The sequence below is a fragment of the Bos javanicus genome, chromosome 26 (genome assembly GCF_032452875.1).
Source record: "Bos javanicus breed banteng chromosome 26, ARS-OSU_banteng_1.0, whole genome shotgun sequence".
In the NCBI taxonomy this organism is placed as follows: domain Eukaryota; kingdom Metazoa; phylum Chordata; class Mammalia; order Artiodactyla; family Bovidae; genus Bos; species Bos javanicus.
The window spans coordinates 2,970,855-2,996,604 of NC_083893.1; the positions used below are offsets into that span (position 1 = coordinate 2,970,855).

Sequence of the window (25,750 nt, forward strand, 5' to 3'; positions counted from 1 at the left end):
TTTAATTTGTTTCTTTAAATCATATTTGTAACCACCAATAATGGTATCTTATTTTGCTTTTGTGTGTTTGTCCATGATTTGTATTTCAAATTGTAGTGTTAGGTAAATCAGTTGCAAAAAATCACATTCTTACAAAAGAGATGAGTAGCCAGCATTCATCAAAGAAACCTGAGAGTGGAGATGACAGAAAGGAAAGCTGGAGTACATCAGCAATCAAGCATATGATGACATTCTATAAATAAGTACTCAAAAATGTGTGTATCCTGTGTGATCTCCCAGCATATTCCTTCTTATTTTATTATGTCTTCTTTACCTTTAAGTAATGATCTATTAAAGTAATATCCAAAGGCAACCACTCATTATGCTCTTCTTAATCAACAACATTAAGAATTACAAATGGACTGCAAGGAGATTCAACCAGTCCATCCTGAAGGAAATCAGTCCTGAATATTCATGGAAGGACTGATGTTGAAGCTGAAACTCCAATATTTTGGCCACCTGATGTAAAGAGCTGACTCATTTGAAAAGACCGTGATGCTGGGAAATATTGAAAGTGGGAGAAGAAGGGGATGACAGAGGATGAGATGGTTGGATGACATCACCGACTCAATGGACATGAGTTTGAGTAAATTTCGGGAGTTGATGATGCACAGGGAGGCCTGGTGTGCTGCAGTCAATGGGGTTGCAAAGAGTCAGGCACGACTGAGCGACTGAACTGAACTGAATGAAGTATAACTGACCAGTAAAAAACCATGCATAATTAAAAAAAAATTACAAATGAAGGTCATAACTAATATTCATTAATTTATGCTAATAGCTATTTCTTAGACACCTACTTCAAAGAAACAAACTTTGAACTAAATATATTACATTCATTTTGCTGTTAATAGGTTCAAAATGTGTCTATATCTTAAAGAGAGGGAAACTGAGGCTCAGAGAAAATAAGTAGCCTCTTTAAAATAACTTTTTTTTTTTTTTTTTGATGAAGCAGGGATTCAAACTCAAGACTCTGACTCCAGTACCTAGTTTGTTTTTCTCTAGATGATGTGGGCTCAAATTAAGTCTAAATACAAAAGAAGTAATTCCTTAAAAAGATGAGTGCTGATGCTGCTAAGTCACTTCAGTCGGGTCCGATTCTGTGCAACCCTATAGACGGCAGCCCATCACACTCCCCCATCCCTGGGATTCTCCCGGCAAGAACACTGGAGTGGGTTGCCATTTCCTTCTCCAATGCATGAAAGTGAAAAGTGAAAGTGAAGTCGCTCAGTCGTGTCCGACCCTCAGCGACCCCATGGACTACAGGCTTCCAGGCTTCTCCATCCATGGGAGTTTCCAGGCAAGAGTACTGGAGTGCGGTGTCATTGCCTTCTCTGTAAAAAGATGAGTATTTAGTAGTAATAATTTAATAGAATTGCTAATAGTAAAGCTATTATTTTCTAAGCACCTTCTGGAAACTTATTTTTGTGAAGAAAAGTATATCTAATACCACTTTTTAATTCTAGGAGCTCATTAAACTAAACTTCCTAAGTGGTAATTCTACTTTCAGAATTCCTTACCTCTTTTTCTTTGAGTATTCTTCTGCTTACATTCTAGTGCAGAGATTAGAACAAACTAATAAAATATGGTGGCAAAGTGCTATTATTAAAAACATGTGAAAGAAGGTGATGAGGGAGTGCTAGCTGTGGAGGGGTGTTTTCAAAGGACGATGTGTTGATTTGAAACATTTTTAAATGGGGGCTACAAAAGTTTGTTATCCTGAGGAACTGAAAAGATAGAGTTATCTCATACTGACATAGAGCAAAATGGTGTGAAGTGGAGATTTGGGCTACATACCTAGGAATTCAAAAGCAAAAAGAAGTGATTATTTAACAAATCAAATATAAAGGATATATCCATTAAATGACTGTGTAATTACTCAAATGGAATACATCTGTTAAAGTACATAACCTTTATCAGAATCTTGAGATCTCATTGTAGAATCACCAAATAAGAAAAAAAATTATTTGGACTGCAATATTAATATGTTCATTTAATTCTAAAGGAGATCAGCCCTGGGTGTTCTTTGGAAGGAATTATGCTAAAACTGAAACTCCAGTACTTTGGCCACCTCATGCGAAGAGTTGACTCATTGGAAAAGACTCTGATGCTGAGACGGACTGGGGGCAGGAGGAAAAGGGGACGACAGAGGATGAGATGCCTGGATGGCATCACTGACTGGATGGGCGTGAGTCTGAGTGAACTCCGGGAGTTGGTGATGGACAGGGAGGCCTGGCCTGCTGCAATTCATAGGGTCGCAAAGAGTCAGACACGACTGAGCGACTGAACTGAACTGAATTTACAAACTTTGACTAATGTTGCTTGAAGGAATTTTTTTTTTTTTAATTCACAGCTTCAATATTTGTCTTTGTTATGTCAATTTCTTCTGTTACTTGGAAAGAAAAAATGCAACCTCTGTGTTTCTGCTCAATTTGCTGTGAAGTTAAAACCACTCTAAAAAATGCTGCCTGTCTAAATTCATTTACCTGAATTTTATATTCATTACATTTTGTATTTAAAAAAACTGGGAGTCATATATTTGACAAAGTAAAATTTTGTCCCTATTACATAATGATCACTAGTTCAGTTCAGTTGCTCAGTCATGTCCGACTCTTTAAGACCCCAAGGACTACAGCATGCCAGGCTTCCCTGTCCATCACCAACTCCCAGAGCTTGCTCAAACTCATGTCCATTGACTCAGTGATGCCATCCAACCATCTCATCCTCTGTCATCCCCTGCTCTTACTGCCTAAAACTTTCCCACCATCAGTGTCTTTTCCAATGAGTCAGTTCTTCACAGCAGGTGGCCAAAGTATTGGAGCTTCAGCTTCAGCATCAGTCCTTCCAATGAGTATTCAGGACTGATTTCCTTTAGGATGAACTGGTTTGATCTCCTTGCAGTCCAAGGGATTCTCAAGAGTCTTTTCCAACACCACAGTTCAAAAGCATCAGTTCTTCAGTGCTCAGATTTCCTTATGGTCCAACTCTCACATCCATACATGACTACTGGAAAAACCATAGGTTTGACTGGATGGACGTTTGTCAGCAAACTTAATATCTCTACTTTTTAATATGCTGTCTAGGTTGGCCATAACTTTTCTTCCAAGGAGTAAGCGTCTTTTAATTTCATGGCTGCAGTCACCATCTGCAGTGATTTTGGAGCCCCAAAAATAGTCTGTCACTGTTTCCACTGTTTCCCCATCTATTTGCCATGAAGTGATGAGACCGGATGCCATAATCTTCATTTTTTGAATGTTGAGTTTTAGCCAGCTTTTTCACTCTGCTCTTTCACTTTCATCAGAAGCTTTTTAGTTCTTCTTCACTTTCTGCCATAGGGTGGTGTCATCTGCATATCTGAGCTTACTGATATTTCTCCTGGAAATCTTGATTCCAGCTTGTGCTTCATCCAGCCCAGCATTTCTCATGATGTACTCTGTACATAAGTTAAATAAGCAGGGTGAAAATATACAGCCTTACATACTCCTTTCCCAATTTGGAACCAGTCTACTGTTTCATGTCAGGTTCTATCTGTTGCTTCTTGACCTGTCTGTATACAAAGATTCTTTCCTGTAACCTCACAGGATAAAAAATTCTTACTACCTGCTTTAAATTTTCAAAATTGCTTTTAGTACTTTTCTTAGAAAATTCCACAATTATTTCTATGTAGATTATATTTTTTTCTAAAATCACCATAACAATCCCATTGAAAGATTTTTGGCATGAAAAATATGTATTTTTATACTTGATTAAAAAATATGTATATATATAAAATCTAAACTGAGGTAACTGAAAAGTGAAATATCATGGTGTAATTTTAGTTTTCAACTTCATAACATAAACCGTTCTTGCTATTTACATTGGCTACCTCCTAATTAATTATTGTTACTTGTGTGAATATTTTATAACTTAACTGAAATATATTTAGCTACACATATTAGCGGAGAAGGAAATGGCACCCCACTCCAGTACTCTTGCCTGGAAAATCCCATGGACAGAGGAGCCTGGTAGGCTCCTGGGGTCACTAAGAGTTGGACACAACTGAGCAACTTCACTTTCACTTTTCACTTTCATGCATTGGAGAAGGAAATGGCAACTCACTCCAGTGTTCTTGCCTGGAGAATCCCAGGGATGGGGGAGCCTGGTGGGCTGCCGTCTATTGGGTTGCACAGAGTCGGGCATGACAGAAGCGACTTAGCGGTAGCAGTAGCACACATATTAGTGCACAGTTGGATTAGTTTTCACATATGTATGCACTCATGAAATCATCATCCCAATCAAGATAAATGTATTAATCATCATGAAACAATTGTAATCCCTCTCTCCCCCTATTAAGTATTAGTTGCTCAGTCGTGTCCAACTTTTTGCAACCCCATGGACTGTAGCCCGCCAGGCTCCTCTGTCCATGGAATTCTCTAGGCAAAAATGGGTTGCCATTTCCTCCTCCAGGGGACCTTCCCAACTGTACATAAAGCAGACTTCATTAATGTGCATTAGAGGATACCCTAGGTTAACTGTCATAGAAAACTGTCTCTTGAGCCTTTACATTCTATACCAATTCTACACCTCTGGTTGGCCAACTGTTTGTTTCTTTATTTAGGTTTTAAGGTGAATGACCTGGGGCTATTTGTTTCCATCAACCTGACTGCAAATCCAAAGGCGCAGTTGAAATGTCTATTTTTCTTGCCATCCTCAGAAGAGAGTGCTGCAGATCTACTCTATGATTCTCATTGTTTTCAGGTTACAATACAAATAGCTTATTATTTTTTGCAACCTATGTCTTATAATAAAGCAGTGCTGAGAAATTAAATAGAAGAATCTTCAGTTGCCATATAGGCTACGAAAATGATTTGCTGGTGGTGATTTTTAAGCTTGATTCTAAATAGATTTATGAAGAATGGCACTTGGAAGACATGGTTCAAATTTTGCTATTTAAGGTATCTTGAAATTATAGGCTTACTCTCCCTAAAATTTCAAAAAGCATAGAACTGAGACTTTTAAGGGTATAGCAGTGATAACAGCTTTCATAGTCATTTCTAAAAAGCAACACTTCATAGTTTTCTGTCTCCAATGGTTCTCTAATATACTTGTAGAAGGAAGGCAACAGAAAACCAAGAATAAAAATAGCTGAGCTCTCCACAGTTGGGCTTCCTGCTTACTTTCCCTGTTCAAAAAAAGAGGAGACACCATCTTGCAATAGAGGCTTCATAGGCAACTGGGCTTCTCCAGTGACAGTCAGCATTTGATGCCCCATATCTCTTGATTCTTCTTGTTGCCAATGGTCGGCCTGGCGATGGTGGTGAAATGGGAGCAATTAATCTGTAGATGAGGGAGGGCTTCCTTTAACAGTTGAAGGGTATCGTCTGGTACGATTCCAAAGACTTGTAGTGTTTTTAATGTGGGAATTTCTCCAAGTTCAAGTAAAGTTTCAGGTATTATGTCATAGCACCGACTGAGTGATAGGTGTTTGAAGTAGTTGAGTTGGTAAAATTCTGGAAAGCAGTCATGTTTTAGCATGACACAATCACTTAAGTCTAGGTGGATAAGGTTGGGACATCTTCCAACTAAGGTAGAGACATCTGATCTCTGCAGATTCTTTCGGTACCCGCTGAGATTCAGCTGGGTGATAGTCTCTGACACATGTGCAACAGCCACCTGTACAGGCTTTTCAGTGAAATCATAGCACCAAGAGAAGTTCAGTTCATCCAATCTCAAACAGTTGCTCAGCAAAATCTTCAGGGCAGATTCAGAGAATCCAGAACACCCAGAAAGGTTTAGTCACAGTAAATTTGTGTTCTGAGCAAGATTATCAACAACGGGATCTGAAAGTCGGAGGCCTTCCAAGCTGAGATTCTGCAGCTTGGAGCAGTGAGAAACTGTTTATATCCCAGTTTCTTCTTTGACTCAACTTAATCTCAATATTTGAGATATACCATATTGTTGTACTTATTCTTTTCTATTCCACTTAATTGTATTTTAATTTTAATTCGTTATATAGACATACCTTAATTCTTTTATTAAGTCATTTGTTAACTGACACTTGCACTGTTTCTGGTTTTTAGCTGTTATGAATATGTTGTGATCTTTTTTTGTAAAATCTTTGTATGTACATGTGTCTTCATTTTTTAAATATAAATTTATTTATTTTAATTAGAGGCTAATTACAATATTGTATTGGTTTTGGCATACATCAACATGAATCCGCGATGGGTGTACACCTGTCCCCCATCCTGAACCTCCTCCCACCTCCCTCCCCCTACCATCCCTCTGGGTCATCCCAGTGCACCAGCCCCGAGCATCCTGTATCATGCATCAAATCTGGACTGGTGATTTGTTTCACATATGATATTATATGTATTTCAATGACATTCTCCCAAGTCATCCCACCCTCGCCCTCTCCCACAGAGTCCAAAAGACTGTTTTATACATCTGTGTCTCTTTCCCTGTCTCGCATACTGGGTTATCGTTACCATCTTTCTAAATTCCATATATATGCATTAGTATACTGTATTGGTGTTTTTCTTTCTGGCTTACTTCACTCTGTATAATAGGCTCCAGTTTCACCCACCTCATTAGACCTGATTCAATTGCATTGATTCAAATGCATTCAACTGATTCAAATGCATTCTTTTTAATGGCTGAGTAATACTCCATTGTGTATATGTACCAGAGATTTCTTATGCATTCATCTGCTGATGGACATCTAGGTTGCTTCCATGTCCTGGCTATTATAAACAGTGCTGCGATGAACATTGGGGTACACGTTTCTCTTTCAATTCTGGTTTCCTCAGTGTGTATGCCCAACAGTGGGATTGCTGGGTCATAAGGCAGTTCTATTTTCTATTTTAAGGAATGTCCACACTGTTCTCCATAGTGGCTGTACTAGTTCACATTCCCACCAACAGTCTAAGAGGGTTCCCTTTTCTCCACACCCTCTCCAGCATTTATTGCTTGTAGATTTTTGGATAGCAGCCATTCTGACTGGTGTGAAATGGTACCTCATTGTGGTTTTGATTTGCATTTCTCTGATAATGAGCGATGTTGACCATCTTTTCATGTGTTTGTTAGCCATCTGTATGTCTTCTTTGGAGAAATATCTGTTTCGTTCTTTGGTCCATTTTTTTGATTGGGCCATTTATTTTACTGGAATTGAGCTGCAGGAGTTGCTTATATATTTTTGAGATTAATTATTTGTCAGTTGCTTTGTTTGCTATTATTTTCTCCCATTCTGAAGTCTGTCTTTTCATCTTGCTTATAGTTTCCTTTGTTGTGCAGAAGCTTTTAAGTTTAATTAGGTCCCATTTGTTTATTTTTGTTTTTATTTCCAATATTCTGGGAGGTGGGTCATAGAGGATCATGCTGTGCTTTATGTCAGAGAGTGTTTTGCCTATGTTCTCCTCTAGGAGTTTTATAGTTTCTGGTCTTACATTTAGATCTTTAATCCATTTTGAGTTTATTTCTGTATATGGTGTTAGAAAGTGTTCTGCTGCTGAGTCACTTCAGTCGTGTCCGACCCTGTGCGACCCCGTAGACAGCAGCCCACCAGGATGCCCCATCCCTGGGATTCTTTAGGCAAGAACACTGGAGTGGGTTGCCATTTCCTTCTCCAATGCATGAAAGTGAAAAGTGAAAGTGAAGTCGCTCAGTTGTGTCCGACTCTTAGCGACCCCATGGACTGTAGCCTACCAGGCTCCTCTACCCATGGGATTTTCCAGGCAAGAGTACTGGACTGGGGTGCCATTGCCTTCTCCGAGAAAGTGTTCTAGTTTCATTCTTTTACAAGTGGTTGACCAGTTTTCCCAGCACCACTTTTTAAAAGATTGTCTTTAATCCATTGTATATTTTTGCCTCCTTTGTCAAAGATAAGGTGTCTATATGTGCATGGATTTATCTCTGGGCTTTCTATTTTGTTCCAGTGATCTATATTTCTGTCTTTGAGCCAGTACCATACTGTCTTGATGACTGTGGCTTTGTAGTAGAGCCTGAAGTCAGGTAGGTTGATTCCTCCAGATCCATTCTTCTTTCTCAAGATTGCTTTGGCTATACGTGGATTTTTGTATTTCCATACAAATTGTGAAATTATTTGTTCTAGCTGTGAAAAATACCATTGGTAACTTGATAGGAATTGCATTGTATCTATAGATTGCTTTGGGTAGTATACTCATTTTCACTATATTGATTCTTCCAATCCATGAACACGGTATATTTCTCCATCTATTAGTGATCTCTTTGATTTCTTTCACCAGTGTTTTATAGTTTTCTATATATAGGTATTTTGTTTCTTTAGGTATATATATTCCTAAGTATTTTATTCTTTTCACTGCTATGGTGAATGGAATTGTTTCCTTAATTTCTCTTTCTATTTTATCATTATTAGTGTATAGGAATGCAAGGGATTTCTGTGTGTTGATTTTATATCCTGCAAATTTACTATATCATTGATTGCTGCTGCTGCTGCTAAGTTGCTTCAGTCATGTCCGACTCTGTGTGACCCCATAGATAGCAGCTCACCAGGCTCCCCCGTCCCTGGGATTCTCTAGGCAAGAACACTGGAGTGGGCTGCCATTTCCTTCTCCAATGCATGAAAGTGAAAAGTGAAAGTGAAGTTGCTCAGTCGTGTCCGACTCTTTGCGACCCCATGGACTGCAGCCTACCAGGCTCCTCCGCCCATGGGATTTTCCAGGCAAGAATACTGAAGTGAGGTGCCATTGCCCTCTCCAATATTCAGTGATTAACTCTAGTAATTTTCTGGTGGAGTCTTTAGTGTTTTCTATGTAGAGGATCGTGTCATCTGAAAACAGTGAGAGTTTTTCTTCTTCTTTTCCAATTTGGATTCCTTTTATTTCTTTTTCTGCTCTGATTGCTGCGGCCAAAACTATGTTGAATAGCAGTGGTGAAAGTGGGCACCCTTGTCTTGTTCCTGACTTTAGGGGAAACACTTTTATTTTTTCATCATTGAGGATAATGTTTGCTGTGGGTTTGTCATATATAGCTTTTATTATGTTGAGGTATGTTCCTTCTGTTCTTGCTTTCTGGAGAATTTTTATCATAAATGGATGCTGAATTTTGTCAAAGGTTTTCTCTGCATCTATTGAGATAATAATATGGCTTTTATTTTTCAGTTTGTTAATGTGGTATATTAAATTGATTTATTTGTGGATATTGAAGAATCCTTGCATCCCTGGGATAAAGCCCACTTGGTAATGATGTATGATCTTTTCAGTGTGTTGTTGGATTCTGATTGCTAGAATTTTGTTAAGGATTTTTGCATCCATGTTCATCCATGATATTGGCCTATAGTTTTCTTTTTGTGGAATCTTTGTCAGGTTTTGGTATTAGGGTGATGGTGGCCTCATAGAATGAGTTTGGAAGTTTACCTTCCTCTGCAATTTTCTGGAAGAATTTGAGTAGGGTTAGCTCTTCTCTAAATTTTTGGTGGAATTCAGCTGTGAAGCCGTCTGGACCTGGGCTTTTGTTTGCTGGAAGATTTCTGATTACAGTTTCAATTTCTGTGCTTGTGATGGGTCTGTGAAGATTTTATATTTCTTCCTGATTCAGTTTTGGAAAGTTGTACTTTTCTAAGAATTTGTCCATTTCTCCCAAGGTGTTCATTTTATTGTCATATAATTGTTGATAGTAATCTCTTATGATCCTTTGTATTTCTGTGTTGTCTATTCTGATCTCTCCATTTTTATTTCTAATTTTATTGATTTGATTTTTCTTCCTTTGTTTCTTGATGAGTCTGGCTAATGGTTTGTCAATTTTATTTATCCTCTCAAAGAACTAGCTTTTTTGATTTTTGCCATGGTCTCTTTTGTTTCTTTTGCATTTATTTCTGCCCTAATTTTTAAGATTTCTTTCTTTCTACTGACCCTGGGGTTCTTCATTTCTTCCTTTTCTAGTTGCTTTAGGTGTAGAGTTAGGTTATTTATTTGACTTTTTTCTTGTTTCTTGAGGTATGCCTGTATTGCTATGAACCTTCCCCTTAGCATTGCTTTTACAGTGTCCCACAGGTTTTGGGTTGTTGTGTTTTCATTTTCATTCATTTCTATGCATATTTTGATTTCTTTTTTGATTTCTTCTGTGATTTGTTGGTTATTTAGCAGCATGTTGTTCAGCCTCCATATGTTGGAATTTTTAATAGTTTTTCTCCTGTAATTGAGATCTAATCTTACTGCATTGTGGTCAGAAAAGATGTTTGGAATGATTTCAATTTTTTTGAATTTACCAAGGCTAGATTTATGGCTCAGGATGTGATCTATCCTGGAAAAGGTTCCGTGTGCACTCGAGAAAAACGTGAAATTCATTGTTTTGGGATGAAATGTCCTATAGATATCAATTAGGTCTAACTGGTCTATTGTATCATTTAAAGTTTGTGTTTCCTTGTTAATTTTCTGCTTAGTGCTCTACCCATAGGTTTGAGTGGGGTATTAAAGTCTCCCACTATTATTGTGTTATTGCTCATTTCCTCTTTCATACTTGTTAGCATTTGTCTTATATATTGTGGTGCTCCTATGTTGGGTGCATATATATTTATAATTGTTATATCTTCTAGGATTGATCCTTTGATCATTATGTAGTGTCCTTCTGTATCTCTTTTCACAGCCTTTGTTTTAAAGTCTATTTTATCTGATATGAGTATTGCTACTCCTGCTTTCTTTTGGTCTCTATTTGCATGGAATCTCTTTTTACAGCCCTTCACTTTCAGTCTGTATGTGTCCTTTGTTTTGAGGTGGGTCTCTTGTGGAAACATATCTAGGGGTCTTGTTTTCGTATCCATTCAGCCAGTCTTTGTCTTTTGGTTGGGGCATTCAACCCATTTATGTTTAAGGAAATTATTGATAAGTATGATCCTGGTTGCTATTTACTTTATTGTTTTGCATTCAAGTTTATACACCCTTTCTGTGTTTCCTGTCTAGAGAAGATCCTTTAGCATTTGTTGGAGAGCTGATTTGGTGGTGCTGAATTCTCTCAGCTTTTGCTTGTCTATAAAGCTTTTGATTTCTCCTTCATATTTGAATGACATCCTTGCTGGGTACAGTAATCTGGGCTGTAGGTTCTTTTCTTTCATCACTTTAAGTATGTCCTGCCATTCCCTCTTGGCCTAAAGAGTTTCTTTTGAAAGATCAGCTGTTATCCTTATGGGAATACCCTTGTGTGTTATTTGTTGTTTTTCCCTTGCTGCTTTTAATATTTGTTCTTTGTGTTTGATCTTTGTTAATTTGATTAATATGTGTCTTGGGGTGTTTTGCCTTGGGTTTATCCTGTTTGGGACTCTCTGGGTTTCTTGGGCTTGGATAATATTTCCTTCCCCATTTTAGGGAAGTTTTCAACTATTACCTCCTGAAGTATTTTCTCATGGTCTTTTTTTTTCGTCTTCTTCTTCTGGGACTCCTATGATTAGAATGTTAGGGAGTTTAACATTGTCCCAGAGGTCTCTGACATTGTCCTCATTTCTTTTAATTTGTTTTTATTTTTTCCTCTCTGATTCATTTATTTCTACCATTCTATCTTCTACCTCACTAGCCCTATCTTCTGCCTCCTTTATTCTACTATTTTTTTTTTCCCTCCAGAGTGTTTTTTATATCATCTATTGCATTATTCATTATATATTGACTCTTTTTTATTTCTTCTAGGTCCTTTTCAAACCTTTCTGGCATCTTCTCAATCCTTGTCTCCAGGCTATTTATCTGTGACTCCATTTTGTTTTCAAGATTTTGGATCATTTTCACTATCATTATTCAGAATTCTTTATCAGGTAGATTCCCTATCTCTTCCTCTGCTGTTTGGTTTGGTGGGCATTTATCCTGTTCCTTTACCTTCTGGGTATTCCTATGTCTCTTCATCTTGTTTATATTGCTGTTTGGGGTGGCCCTTCTGTATTTTGGCAGTTTGTGGAGTTCTCTTTATTGTGGAGTTTCCTTGCTGTGGGTGGGGTTGTACGGGTGGCTTGTCAAGGTTTCCTAGTTAGGGTGGCTTGTCAAGGTTTCCTGTGTAGGGAAACTTGTGTCGGTGTTCTGGTGGGTGGAGCTGGATTTCTTCTCTCTGAAGTGCAATGAAGTGTCCAGTAATGAGTTATGAGATGTCAATAAATTTGGTGTGACTTTGGGCAGCCTGTATATTGAAGCTCAGGGCTATGTTCCTGTGTTGTGGGAGAATTTGTGTGATATGTCTTTCTCTGCAACTTGTTGTCCCTTGGGTGGTGCTTGGTTTCAGTGTAGGTATGAAGGCGTTTGATGAGCTCCTGTCGACTAATGTTCCCTGGAATCAGGAGTTCTCTGGTGTTTTCAGGATTTGGACTTAAGCCTCCTGCTTCTGGTTTTCAGTCTTATGTTTACAGTAGCCTCAAGACTTCTCTATCTATACAGCACTGTTGATAAAACATCTAGGTTAAAGACGAAAAGTTTCTCCACAGTGAGGGACACCCAGAGATGTTCACAGAGTTACATGGAGAAGAGAAGAGGGAGGAGGGAGATAGAGGTGACTAGGATGAGATGAGGCAGAATCAAAAGAGGAGAGAGCAAGCTAGCCAGTAATCACTTCCTTTTGTGTGCTCCACAGTCTGGACCACTCAGAGATGTTCACGGAGTTACATGGAGAAGAGAAGAGGGAGGAAGGAGACAGAGGTGGCCAGGAGGAGAAAAGAGGGAATCCAAAGGAGAGAGACAGATCCAGCCAGTAAACAGTTTCCTAAGTGTTCTCCGCAGCCTGGAACACACAAAGAGATTCACAGAGTAGAGTAGAGAAGAGAAGGGGGAGGGAGGAGATAGAGGCCACCTGGTGGACAAAAAGGAGAGTCCAAAGGGGGAGAGAGCAGTCGAGCCAGTAATCTCTCTCCTTAGTAAAAATCGGTCCTGAAGATTGGGTTCTTAAAGGTACAAAATTGATAACAAATACCAAAAAGCAAATATTAAAAATCTAGGGTAGAGGTTGGGTTCTCAAAAATACAATATTAAAGGAAAGAAAAAAAAGTCACAAAAATTATAAAATATATTTATATGAAGTTCATTTTCGGATAGTTCCTTGATCTGGCTTATATTTCTCAAGATCTACAGGCCCCTTCCTATGTAGTCGGTACTAACTACAGTGTTTTAATCTAATGCACCTTTCACTTCCAAGGAGGTTCCCTCTGTTGTAGCTTCTTCTGTTTGCTGGTCTCTTCATTGTCTAATTTCCGCCCTGACACAAGGGGGCGGCGGTGGACACTTTTTTAGGCTCACTTGTTCAGGTGCTGTGGGAAAGGAGGGACTGCTACTTCTGCTAAGTCACTTCAGTCGTGTCCGACTCTGGGCGACCTCATAGATGGCAGCCCACCAGGCTCTGCCGTCCCTGGGATTCTCCAGGCAAGAACACTGGAGTGGGTTGCCATTTCCTTCTCCAGTGCATGAAAGTGAAAAGTAAAAGTGAAGTCGCTCAGTCATGTCTGACTCTTCGCGACCCCATGGACTGAAGCCTACCAGGCTCCTCCATCCATGGGATTTTCCAGGCAAGAGTACTGGAGTGGGTTGCCATTGCCTTCTCCAAGGGAGGGACACTGCAAACAAAAAACACTGGCGTGTGCTCACAGTGTCTCGGCCACACTGGGTTTGCCCCCGCTCATGGCATCTGTGCTTTCCCTGTCTACACTGCTTAGGCTCTAGGTTGCTCTGCCAGGAACTGGCTGAGGCCAGCCCTGGGTTTTATGCACTTCCCAGGTCTAAGCCGCTCAGGTTCAGGTACTTGGGTAGTCCTCAGAGGTGCAGACTCGGTTGGGCCTACATTTTGTGCCCTTCCCAGGTCTGAGCAGCTCAGATGACCAGGTGTTTGGTGAGCACGGTCGCTGTGACTTATCTCCTCCCCTGTCCCTGCCGCTTGGTTTTCTGGGTGTACAACTGGCACACCTTCTCAGGTGAATGTCAACAGTCTAGAATCCCAAGAAGTCTTGGTTAGCAATGAAGCCTGCTTGCAGTTTTGTAGATAATGCCTCTCTGGGGCTGTGATTGCCCACTTCTGGCTCTGGCTGCCCTTGCCTGCCTGTCTCAGGAGGGGGATGGCCGGTCTGCAGCTGGCTAGCTCTGCTCAGTCCTTTGTTCTGTGAGCGGGCCTGGCGGTATCTTAGGTTAGGGCTTTTTGCATGGTAGCTACCCCACAGTCTGGTTTGCTATCCCAAGTTAGTTCCCTCAGATTGCCCTTGGGGCATTCAGGCCGGTCCTTACTCTAAGCAATGCAGCCCGCACCTCCCTGCCCAGCCCCCGTTTGCTAGTGGCGGATGCAGGCGTCTGTGCTGCTTCTCAGCTGGGGAGTTACCATTGGGCACGTAATCTGTGGGTTTTAACTATTTATTTATTTTCCCTTCCGGTTATGTTGCCCTCTGTGGTTCCAAGGCTCGCCACAGACTCAGCAGTGAATTTTTCCTGGTGTTTGGAAACCTCTCTTTTTTAAGACTCCCTTCCCAGGATGGAGCTCTGTCTCTACCTGTTCTGTCTCTCTTTTTATCTTTTGTATTTTTTCCTACCTCCTTTTGAAGACAATAGGCTGCTTTTCTGGGTGCCTATTGTCCTCTGCCAGCATTCAGAAGTAAAGTGGAATTTACTCAGCGTTCAAATGTTCTTTTCATGAATTTGTGGGGGAAAAAGTGGTCTCCCTGTCCTATTTCTCTGCCATCTTAGGACCACCCCCGCGTCTTCATTTCTTAAGGGTAATTCTTGGAAGTGTGCAGGTTGGATCATATGGAAGTGTCTGGAACTTTTGAAGAAATCAACACATTGTTTTTCAGTGTTTCTGTTGCTTTACAATCCCACAGTAATGTAAAAGAACTGCAATTATTCCTTGTCCTTAATGCTTGGTATGATCAGTCTTATTAATTTTAGGCATTTTATAGGAGTGTTATAGTATGTCTTGGTGATTTTAATTAATGATTAATTTGCAAATAATAATGTTGAGCATTTTTTCATGTGCATATTTTCCATCCATATATTTTATTTGGTAAAGTAACAGCTCAAATAATTTGCCCTTAAAATAATTTACTGTTTGTTTTCCTCATTTTGTGAGTCTTTGTATATGTGAATACAAGCATTTATTAAATATAATATCTTCAGATAATTTATTCCAATCTGCAATTAATATTGTTATTACTATTATATTATCTTAGCTGTCTTTTGAAGAGCAGATATTCTTGATTTTGATATATCCTAATTGATCAATAGTTTATTTTTATGACCTGAACATTTGATATAAATAAGAAAAATTTGCCTAATCCAAAGTCAAAAATATTTTATCTAGTTTAGGTGGTGGAAAAGAGAACTATCTTATCCTTGTATGACTTTGTTGATATTCCCTCTGCTCTTTTTGAGTGCCTTTTCTCTACAGTCCAGCAGTCTCTTCACATATATAGTACTAATTGAAAGACACGGGAAGGACTCTTGTTCACATCTCTACAGCTAGTATCTCTCTATACAGTTCCCTCCTGTCTTGTATTCTGCCCTACATACTCTCCCTCCCCTTGGCCTCCCTAGATTTCTAGCCCCATCTCCTCATTTCAAGTGGACTTCCAGGATGGGTGTTGTATGTCTCGAGACACAGCCTGGAAACTACCTTGAGACTGTAAGTTAAGGCAGTCATAAGGATCACTTCATTATTTATCCCATCTCGTGAATCTTTGCCCTATATTGTCTGTTGAACAATGTCTTAATAAAAACTGTTTCATGTGCATGTCTAGTTTTTCATTTATTTTAAGTGAAAGAGTAATTCCTATCCCCATAACTATACCTTGACCAAAAGTGAAGGATCCAGTAGTATCAATCTGATGTTTATTTAACTTGCTCTTTTATCATCTGTTGTCTTTTATGTAGTCTTTTGGCTTTTCCATTCTTAATCCTGTAATATTTCTTCATTGACATTATTAATATTAATTTGAGAATAGTTAATGGTTGTTGATATTGCTAAATCTCCATAAAACAACTAAATAGTTTACTTCACCACTTTTTGGAGGCTTTGGGTGGAGAATATTCTCCATGGGTTTCTTGTATTTCTGCATGTTTTGTGGGGAAAGAAATTAACTGAGATTTTATTGACTGTCTTTTCAATGATATTTGCACAGAGAACATCTTTGGAAAGGAGATATGATGTCCCTTAGAGCAAAGAGCATGTTTACCTTTAGTCTTGGAAGATAGCGATAAAATCTAGAGCAAAGGGTAGTCATGTTTACTGCCCACTATAAGACATTCAGATTTTCTAACTTCAGTGTTCCTGTCTTGTAATGATATCCCTTGCCAGTGCACCTGTCAACTGCTTATTTCCATGTAACCCTCTGGGAATTAGGGCCTATGGGACCAGTAAAAGAAAATGTTAGTACTCTGACTATTGCTGTTTCTGGGAGTAACAGAGTTCTTTGTCTCTGATGAAGGAGTCTTAAGTCTTCTGCCAACATTCATGACACCATGGTAGGTGAAATTCTTCTTTGAAAATAGATAAAATCTCAGACTTTTTTACAGTTTTGAGAAACTTTTGTGATAATTTACAAGTCTAAGTTGAATGGAATTATTAATTGAAGTTAGTTTCTGGTTGTTTTGTCATTATTAATGTGTGACAACTATGTAGAACAGGCATTTTAGACCACACTGGTGTATTATGACAATTATTCTAACATCTCTTGAAAATGAGCAAATGGAATAAATAAAATATTTGGTCACACTCTCCTGAATTGATAGTCCAATTTAACATCAAAGCATAGAAAGAAATGTGCATACCTGCTAAGTAAGTCCTGAGGAAGTTTTTACTGCTTGTCTTAACATTATCTCTAGAATAAACTGAAACATAGGGGCAGGAAGAAACAGCCTCTTGGACAGAGAAAAGTGACTGATCCTTTTCTTGTTCAGTTCCTTCCATTAGCCCCCTTTTTCTGAGGAAATGGAAAGTGTGAACCTGGCTCCCGGGTAAATCACATCTATTCTTGAGTGGTTTATAACAGATCAAGCAAGGTGAAATCAACATCAACATGAAAGATGGACAAAGGTAACTTACCTAAGGAAGTATTTTATCCTTGGGGCCATTATTTTCAACTATTGTGTGCTTCTGCATTGTCATCTATAAAAGTAAAAATATATCTGTGAAAGATAAAATATAATACAGTTGGTCCTTAAATAACATGAATTAGAGCTTCGGGGGTCCACTTCTGCATAGAGTGTTTTTCATTGGTAAATATTAGAGTACTACATGATCTGTGGTTGGTTGAATCTTTGGAAATGAAATGAAAGGTATATTATTTTCATATGGCTGTAGTATAGTAACAAAATACCAGAAACTTGGTGGCTTTGAACAACAGGAATTTATTGTCTCATAATTCTGGAGGCTAAATTATGAAATCAAGGTATTGGTAAGATGACACTCCCTCTGAAAACTGTAAGAAAAATTTCTCCTTTCATCTTTAAGCTTCTGACAGCCCCAGATGTTACTTGATAGGTGGCTTCCTAATTCCAACCTCTGCCTCTATCTTCAAGTGGTATTTCCCTATGTCCCTTCATCATCGTTCTTCTGTGTGTCTGTGCCTATATCCATATTTTTTAATAATGACACCATTGTATTGGATTAGGGTTCACCCGAATGATTAATTTTATTACCTCTATTTTAAAGATCATATTTCCAAATGAAGTCATATTCTGAGGTACTGGAAGGTAGGGGTGGTTAGGACTTTAGATATCTTTTTTTTTTAACTCGATACAATTCAATCCATTACAAAAGTAATTATGCTACATATGTAATAAACAGTATGGATGTTTTATTGAAAGTATGTATCTAAGAAAAAGAAACATGGTCCTGAAAACTTAACATTACCTAAAATTAGAATATTGTAGGATGGTCTTGACAATGCACAGAGGATATGTTGCTTTTTAACATGATACCACCCTGTAACAACAGTTTAGAGTTTAATTCATCTGGATACATCCTCTTGAAATTATATGACTGATGATTACAAGAGAGGGGCAAAGATGAAGAGAAATAACAGTTTCTGTATTCATTACATTTTTCTTAATATATAATATCATATTATGCTAAAATTAACTTAACCTGATTGACATAAAATAGAACTTCACAGGGCAACTGGATCATGTTGAGTGCATTTATGCAAATTGGGCTTTTTGTAGGTAATACCCATTCAATTTAAAGATTTTGAAGTCCTTGTAATTTGAAATTTAATCCCACTAAATAGTGGGACTTTATATAATTAATATGATCTTGAAGAATTACTAATATATATGGATAATTGCTTGAAGAGATCTCTAGTCTTTCCCATGCTATTGTTTTCCTCTATTTCTTTGCATTGATCACTGAGGAAGTCTTTGTTATCTCTCCTTGCTATTCTTTGGAACTCTGCATTTAAATGGGTATATATTTGCTTTTCTCCTTTGCCTTTCTCTTCTCTTCTTTTCACAGCTATTTGTAAGGCCTCCTCAGACCACCATTTTGCCTTTTTGCATTTCTTTTTCTTGGGGATGGTCTGATCCCTGCCTCCTGTACAATGCCACAAACATCCATCCATAATTTGTGACAATAACCTCATCGTTCATATCAATAACCTCACATATGCAGATGACACCACCATTATGGCAGCAAGTGAAGAAAAACTAAAGAGCCACTTGATGAAAGTGAAAAAGGAGAATGAAAACGTTGGCTTAAAGCTCAACATTCAGGAAACTAAGACCATGGCATCTTGTCCCATCACTTCATGACAAATAGATGGGGAAACAATGGAAACAGTGGCAGACTAGTTTTTGGGCTCCAAAATCACTGCAGATGGTGACTGCAGCCATGAAACTAAAAGATGCTTGCTCCTTGGAAGGAAAGTTATGACCAATCTAGACAGCATATTAAAAAACAGAGACATTACTTTGCCAACAAAGGTCTGTCTAGTTAAACCTATGGTTTTTCCAGTAGTCCTGTATGGATGTGAGAGTTGGACTATAAAGAAAGCTGAGCACAAAATAATTGATGCTTTTGAACTGTGGTGTTAGAGAAGACTCTTGAGAGTCCCTTGGACTGCAAGGAGATCAAACCAGTCCATTGTAAAGGAAATCAGTCCTGAATATTCACTGTAAGGACTGATGTTGAAGCTGAAGCTCCAATAGTTTGGCCACCTGATGTGAAAAGTTGACTCATTAGAAAAGACCCTGATACTGGGAAAGATTGAAGGCAGGAGGAGAAGGGGATGACAGAGGATGAGAAGACTGAATGGCCTCACCAACTCAATGGACATGAGTTTGAGTAAATCCCGGGAGTTGGTGATGGACAGGAAGCCCTGGTGTGCTGCATCCCATGGGGTTGCAAAGAGTTGGGCACGACTAAGCAACTGAACTGAACTGATGAATAACTGCTTAGGTGTGTAAATCACATTAATATGGTACAGTAGTGCTCAGTTATGAAAAGAAGACCTAAAGATATACATTAAACTGTTACTTGTCACTTTAAATACATTTCAATTTAAACTTTATTAATTTTTTTCTTTTCTACTTGCAATCATAGATTGATAACTAGTGTGCCAAAATTATAGCCATAAAAATATGACTTCAGGAAGGAAGGGAAGAATTCTTGCCTGGCATTTCATTCTAAATTCTTCTTTGTCAGTACAGCATGAATCGGGGAAAATACCTGGCACCAGATTATCAATGCTCTTGATCAAGGATTCTGGCACACAGACACTTAAAAAGGATGAGAATATATGTCTTTGCTTCAAATCTAGGCCTCCGTGGAGTAAATACTAAAGTAATTCAGATGTTTTACCCTAAGCCAGATCAAAGAACCACATATAGAGGTAAGTTTTGCTCCTTTTCCACATTTTCTTGGAATAAGAAACTTCTCTCAAACTCCAGGCATTGAAGTCAGTCATATACAAAGATAGAAAATTTAAGAATACATGAAGACAAATATATTATAATTTCATGGGTGGAATATTCTGAATATATATATATATATATATATATATATATATATATATAATTTAAACTTAAAGAAAGGGAAGTTTGTATTGGAAACTCTAAGGTATGATTTATGGTTGAATCATTTTTAATGAATTCAGATCTACCCAGGATGGCACAATCATGCTGGAACACCAGACCATGTCTCTTTTGTACCATTAGAATTACAGTGCAATCCATGCTGAATTGTTTATTCAGGCAATATATAGTATAAGATGTTCTAGGAGTTTTACAACTATGTACGAGTAAGAAGGATGAAGAAGCAAAACCAAGTGGAATAAGGGTCTAAAAAATATTACTAAAGTGTGGAATTTGCCTCTGTGATGGTAACTAAATCATCTGAGGAAACAAGGGATGTGTACAGCCTGAACTTGGTTTAGGAATATTACAATATTCATTAATATATAATAATAATTACACCTATATCCCAAGACCAATGAAAAAGTATATATTATGGGCTGGAGAAGGTGTGCCATCTAAAAATAAAATCATAGGCACACACATGTGCATGCACATATACAGAGACACACAAACATATATATAAGCATATGCATTAATGAAATACAGAATAAACATTCTGAAACAATTTTACAGCTAAAACAGAACTAATTCTTCTTCTTTATAAAAGTATGTGATATATGTCTGTAAAAGCTATAAGAAACCTGGTGTCCAGATGCATGTTTCCTACTGTTAGATGTAAAACCTCCCCTTGACAGATGGTGACTGCAAATGAGTTTAGGAAGCAGATGATAGCAATAAGTTAACTCAGTATGAAAATCCTCATAACAGCCAGCTACTCTAAGAGTTCCTCTCAGAATTCATCACCCACTGGGCTTCCAAAAATGACAAAAGAAAAAGCTTCTTTCAAGAAGTTTCATTTTTCACTGAATTCAAGCTAAATGCCATGTAAACACTCAGTACTTCTCATAGGGATCTCATTATAGTTGCCAGATGACTCTGTTAGAATTTAGGTCTGAAAGAAAACCTCCAGTCTTCCTCAAATTCTCTAGGCTATTCTTTGATAGTAGGATTTACTTATACCATACATAGTATACTAAGATTTGATTTTCCATAACCTGTTTCATTTTTAAGTGAGTAAAGAATTGAGTGTGTGTGTGTGTGTGTGTGTGTGTGTGTGTTTTAATTTATACTGCAAATGACCCAGTTTGGGCACTGTGGGGCTGGCTGCCAGAAGTACACTGAACATTCCTTCTTCTGATTGCAGACTTAGAATGAAGTATGATATGGGAAGTTGATCACAGACCTATATTTTAGGCTGGAAGCTTAATGTCTAGCAGACTGCCCTTATCTATTAATTTCACTCCCATTTTTCTGACACCATTCCTGTCTATAACTGAGAGTGTTTTATCATCTATAAAATAAGGTTATTGGACCTGATGGCACCTAATTCAAATAGTAATGAGTCACCTCAAATTAAGTGTTCCATTCAACAAATTCAAACAAGTGACAAGCACTGAGTCAAATTAACTGTGGTCACCTTAAGGACATGGACAACTTCATGTACTTTCCATAAAGAACCCTGAAGTGAGGTGAAAGTAAGTTGCTCAGTCATTTCTGACCCTTTGTGACCCCCATGGACTATACAGTCCATAGGGATTTTTCAGGCCAGAATATTGGAGTGGGTAGCCTTTCCCTTCTCCAGAGGATCTTCCCAACCCAGGGATCAAACCCAGGTCTCCCACATTGCAGATGGATTCTTTACCAGATGAACTACCAGGGAAGCCCTAAAGCCCCCCAGCACTGGGTAAATGCTTTCCGTATCCTCTCAGGAGGTTTATTCACACTTGTGAACCTGTTAATATAGTGTTGGGCCACAGTAGATGAACAGGGAAACAAAATCTGTACCCTTCACTTTCTTTGCTATGTCATATCTTCAACAAATACATTGAACACTCTCAGATACCCAAGCTCTCAACACAAGAAAATGTGAACATACATAAAAAGATTTAGAAATGTAACCATGATTATTTGAAGATAATGTTAAACAAAAGAGAATATATCTATCTACATATTTGAAAACCTGTCTAGTTACCCAGAAAAGTACTTTGTATAATAAAAGATGCTTAATAAAGTTTTTTTGGTTTGCTTTATTCATTTAATTAGTTGATAATGACAATTATGTAATACAGCAAGTTAATGAAGCAACACATTTCTGAGAAGACTTCGTAATTTACATGTGGGAAACTATTTTAATGTTTCAGAATTAAGCTTCATCTGAATGTGTCAAGTAATCATATTTGATCTTAGCTTTTGTAAACTCGGTGTCCCTTGGTCTTATATCATCCTGTGTATAATACAGCCAATAGGACAAGAAGATTTGAAAATGCAATAAGAATTATGTTAACTGCAAAATAGTTACCAATTTCCCTATAAAGTTTGATGTACAGGGTTATCATAGTTCCAATCTACTAACAGAAACAATGCACGGAAATGGAACAAATACCAAAAATACCTTTAGGGATAACAGAATACAGTGATATACGAACTATTTTCTAACAGCATGTAATCTGGTACTTGAAGTTAAAAACACTTGGAATGGTCTAGTACAATCATAAACATGCAAAGAATCCTAAATGAATTAAAAATATAGCATAGTAAGGTGAATCTAAAACGGGGTGTTTTAGATTTACCTGACTAGGTCTGACTCTAGTTGTGCCCTGTGCAAAGATTTCTTGCTGAGCTCTGAATGTACTAACAATTGAAAACAAAAAACTCAGGTATGAGTTATAGAAAATTCTAAGTAGTAAGAATTGTTCTTTATATTTATTACCCCTATGGCTGCAAAAAATTCAAAAACTCAAAAGAATGTCTTGAGAATTGTTTTTAATGAGTAAATTAGATTCCGCTTCATTTCTGAGTAGAGCATATTTTTTTCAATACCAATATTTTGATGATTATCAAGCCATAAAGTTTAATGCTGTAAACATTTATTATTGAACACCTTATCTGAACAAGACAATATGCTATGTGATTTGGGGAATAAAAATAGATAAAATAATGTCCCCTACTACTTATAACTTACTAGTGTGGCTAAATAAACACATAACTATTTTATATATTTGCATGATAGCGATATTTTGAAATATTTTTACTTTTAAATATAATTAGAAGGTTGGATGTTGATAAATCTCATTTTTTATTCATGAGAGAAAACTTTACATGATCTACTTAAACAGATTTAATTAGGTCCAAAGAAATCTAAAGAAATCTTTACTGACACCCTGTTGCTTTCAAAGTTAATTCTAGATTTCCCACTTTTTTCCAAAAGTGTTTTGTATCATGACCCAAACTTTCTACCATTATCTCCCTAGACTGCCTATGTAAAAGCCCAATAAAACAGAATTTAGATTTCTCTTCCCTGATATCATTTTAGTTGGAATTATGTGAGACATTTTACAGAAGAATCCTTTCTCCTCAATCAAGGAAATTACTGAATTAGCAACTTGATCTCACTCAAAATTGCAAAGTTGAAGGTGTATTTAGAAAGTCATGTTTTTAAATACAATTACTGTTTGCAAAGCTAGCCACCCTGTTACAAAGAACCTACCAAAGTAAATAATGAGAGTGCAAAATATCCTGAGAGTAATTAAAGATGACAAAGGCCACATATTGTGAAAGAACAAATTTTGCAAAGATACTTGTTTTCCAAAAATTGAATAAATTCAACTTCATCACAAAGGACATCATGATTTTTATGGTAGAAATATACAAACTGGTTCTATAATCCCAGTGGAAATTCAAAAGACCTAGATGAGCAAAATGAACATAAAGAAAAGCAAAATCAGAGATTGGCAACACCTGACTTTAAGATTTTTTTATAAAATTACAATAATCAATACATTGTGCAAGTAATATAAAGTAATATAAAGATAGACAGATGAATGGAACAGAACAAAGAGTTCAGAAACAGAATCACATATATATGGACAACTGATATTAGACAAAGGAAACTCAGATTAGAAAGAATTAATCTCAAAAAATTATGTTGGAAAAATCTGGTATGGAAAATAGTCATGGAAAAATTGATAAATCACAATAAATTATCATTAATGCATCTAACATTTTAAATAAAAGTGACTCAAACTATATTACACTCATGAATGTAAAATTTAAAGCAATATATTTTAAAAAGAAGGCCAAGAAGTCTTTTCTGACCTTGAAAAAGACAAACATTGCTTAGAATCAATAATTAAGATGTGACTCATAGAAGAAGAAATTGATACATTGTACTTAATCAAAATTATAAACTCCTTTATAGAAGATGTTATTAAGCAATGTAACTATAAGCCACAGACTATACAAGCCTAGAAAAATAGTTTGAAAATCATATATCTGATATAGAACTTACATCTATATTATCAAAATTAAGCAATAAACAATAAAAATAAGCATAATAGTTAATATTTCACTGAGTATATATGGCATATATGAATGGCAACTCAGCATATAAAAGATGCTTAACGTATTTCTTACTAAGAAAACATGAACTAAAATCATAGTAAAATGCATTTACATATCTATTGGAATCACTAAAATTAAGAAATGTATCACACCCAGTTTTAATGAGCAAGAAGATGAACTGGAAGACTAATGCAATGCTGATGGGAATATATAATGTTTTAATAATTTTGGAAAACAGTTTGGCAGCACCTTAAAATGTAAACATTTAATTCCTGAATATTTACCTGAGAAAAATGAAAGTATAACTACATATAAACACTCAATTTAAAGGAAGCATAGAATTCATGTACAACAAACTGTTTCCATAACAAGTAAGAAATATTAATAACGGACTTGGAGAGGGGAAGTGACTTTAATGAAAATATGAAACTCTGCTTCTTTATATTAACATAAAAAGTAATAGTTCCCCTTTAACAGTTTTAATTGTTTCAGTTGCAATTCTAAAGCATTTTTCTTCTTGAATTGTCAGAACCGTTTTCTCTTTAAAAATATATACTTTTCACCTCCACTCATATTATTTGGTAAATGTACCTCTGTCAAACTCCTATTCATACACAGCTTTTAAAGAAAAATGAGAATGAAAAACAACTACATATGACAAGGACTTTGATACTGATTCTTTTGGACAGTTGTTTCTCTTGAAAAGGAAACAATTTGATAATCCATTTGAGAAGTAACTTTTTAATAAGGTAGTGATTATCAGTGTAGTTCTCTTCTGGGTCTGTTAATATAATTTTTCAAAGAGATGTTTCTTCTGGTCCCTCCCCTCAGAAATGTGTTGTGTGAGTCACTCAGTTGTGTGCAACTCTTTGGGACCTCAGCGTCTGTAGGCCACCAGGCTCCTCTGTCCATGGAATTCTCTAGGTGAGAATATTGGAGTGGGTAGCCATTCCCTTCTCCAGGGGATCTCCCCAACCCAAGGATTGAACTCAAATCTCCTGTACTACAGGCATATTCTTTACTGTCCGTGCCACCAGGGAAGCCCAAATAGACTGTGGGATTTTTCACCCTTCCCTGTTACAAATACTAGTAGGGAATTTGGTAATATAAAAGCCTCTCCTGAGAATTCCTTTTCCCTTTAAACCAGGGTTTTTCAAACTTTTTCTGAATGTACCAGAAAGTAAATATTTTGAACTCCAAAGACTATATGTGCTCCTACACAACAACTCAGACTTGCCATGATAGTGCCAGTGCAGCCAGAAAACATGCAAAGAAATGAGTATGGTGGTGTTCCAATGAAGCTCTATTTCTAAAACAGAAATAAGGTGGGATTCTGCCTGGGTGCT

General features: G+C 37.3%; 1 pseudogene; it reads right to left on the minus strand.

Moving 5' to 3' along the window:
• Positions 1–5,176: 5,176 nt before the first annotated feature.
• On the minus strand, positions 5,177–17,537 carry LOC133239074 (S-phase kinase-associated protein 2-like; annotated as a pseudogene).
• Between the last annotated feature and the right edge of the window lie 8,213 nt (positions 17,538–25,750).